We start from the raw sequence: 2,182 nt of genomic DNA on the forward strand, positions 1-2,182 counted from the left end.
CTGAGGCTGAGAAAGATTAAATGATTGCTCCCAGGTCATACAGCTAGTAAGTGGCAGAGCCCTTTCCCGCAGAGCCAATGACATTTCATTCAGACACTCAAGGAAATGATAGACATAGTAGATTCTTTTGTGATCCTCCAGCCATCTGTGTTGTTGTGTTGAACCAACAAAGCATTTTATTGTCAAAATCTAAAACACCAAAAAGATAAAAAGATTATTTTCTTACTATTACCAACAATGGCTTAAAATAGATGTCATGGGCATTTTTCTTTTAGCTACCCAGCAGATGAAATTCTTTATCACCTTTGGGGAATTCTGCTGGCCCCTAACCTTAAGCACCTGGTTAAGGAGCCTGAAAATGTAGTGCTGTCTTCTTTTTTTCTTTCTTCTTCTTTCTTTCTTTCTTTCTTTTGAGACAGGGTCTCATTGTCACCCAGGCTGGAGTGCAGTGGCGCAACCATAGCTCACTGTAGCCTTAACTTCTGGGCTCCAGCGATCCTCCCACCTCAACTCCCAAGGAGCTGAGACTATAGGCACATGCCATCACACCCAGCTAGTTTTTATATTTTTTTGTAGAGATGGAATGTTGTCATGTTGGCCAGGTTGGTCTCGAACTCCTGAGTTAAAGCGATTTGCCTGCCTCAGCCTCCCAAAGTGCTGGGATTACAGGCATGAGCCACCACACCCAGCCTGGTGCTGTCTTTCTCATCTTATAAGATGGTGGGTGAAAAAGTTGAGAAGCCAGATACTAAGAAGAAGAAACCTGAATCCAAGAAGGCTGATGCTAGTGGCAAGGTAACAAAGGGTAACCTCAAAGCCAAAAGACCCAAGAAAGGGAAGCCCCACTGCAGCTGAAATCCTGTCCTCATCAGAGGAATTGACAGATATTCTCGACCTGCTATGTGTTCCAGAAAGGCACATACAAGAGGAAGTACTCAGCGGCTAACTCCAAGATTGAAAAGGAGAAGGTTCTTGCAACTGTTACAAAACCAGTCGGTGGTGACAAGAATGGTGGTGCCCCAGTGGTTAAACTTCACAAGATGCCTTATCATCCTACTGGAGATGTGTCTAAAAAGTTGTTGAGCAGCCAGGCATGGTAGCTCATGCCTGTAATCCCAGCACTTTGGGAGGCTGAGGTGGGGAGATCACCAGGAGTCAGGAGTATGAGACCAGCCTAGTCAACATAGTGAAACCCCTTCTCTACTAAAAATACAAAAATTAGCCAGGAGTGGTAGTACACACCTGTAGTCCCAGCTACTTGGGAGGCTGAGGCAGGAGAATCGCTTGAACCCAGGAGGCGAGAGGTAGCAGTGAGCCGAGATTGCACCATTGCACTCCAACCTGGGTGACACAGTGAGACTCTGCCTCAAAACAAAAACAAAAACAAAAACCCTGCAGTCAGCATGCCAGAAAACTGCAAGCAGCATCGCTCCCAGGACCATTCTGCTCATCATCCTCACTGGGCGCCACAGAGGCAAGATGGTTTTCCTGGAGCAGCTAGCTGGGCAGTGGCTTTTACTTGTGACTGGACCTCTGGTCCTCGATTGAGTTTCTCTGTGAAAAACACACCAGTAATTTGTCACTGCCACCTCTATAAAAATTGGTATCAGTCAGCAATGTGAAAATTTCAAAACGTCTTACTGATGCTTACCTCAAGAAGAAACTGCAGAAGCCCAGACACCACAAAGGTGAGATCTCTGGTGCAGAGAAAGAGAAATATGAAGTTACGGAGAGGTGTCTGGTTGATCAGAAAGCTGTGGACTGGCAAATTTTACCAAAATCAAAGCTATTCCTCAGTTCCAGGGCTAACTGTGATCTGTGTTTGCCCTGATGAGTAGAATTTATCCTCATACATTGATGTTCTAAATTTCTTAAGAAGATTCTAATTAAATAACTGATACATTTTTTTAATGTGGTGCTCACCTTCCCAACCCCTCTTGAAAGCAGGGCACCCAGGACTTTGAAACAGCAGTTAGAAATGCAGAGAATAGGGGACTGCAAAGAATCCATCCTGGGGGCAGGTGATAGCAAAACAAAATCTCATTCCCAGGAGAAGAAAGGTCAGCCTGTGTGTAGCTAGCAGCACCTCTGCAGGCTGTGGTAATCAGGCTCAGTGGCAAACACTGCAGGGACCCTGTCCGTCTGGTTCTGTGGCCAGGGGCTATTCACAATTCTAGCGTTG

The 2,182-nt window shown here is 45.6% G+C and overlaps 1 pseudogene; it reads left to right on the forward strand.

Annotated features, from left to right (window-relative positions):
* The first annotated feature begins 717 nt into the window (after positions 1-717).
* On the forward strand, positions 718-1,866 carry LOC111552640 (annotated as a pseudogene).
* Positions 1,867-2,182: the final 316 nt, after the last annotated feature.

This window comes from Piliocolobus tephrosceles, chromosome 4 (assembly GCF_002776525.5).
Source record: "Piliocolobus tephrosceles isolate RC106 chromosome 4, ASM277652v3, whole genome shotgun sequence".
NCBI lineage: Eukaryota > Metazoa > Chordata > Mammalia > Primates > Cercopithecidae > Piliocolobus > Piliocolobus tephrosceles.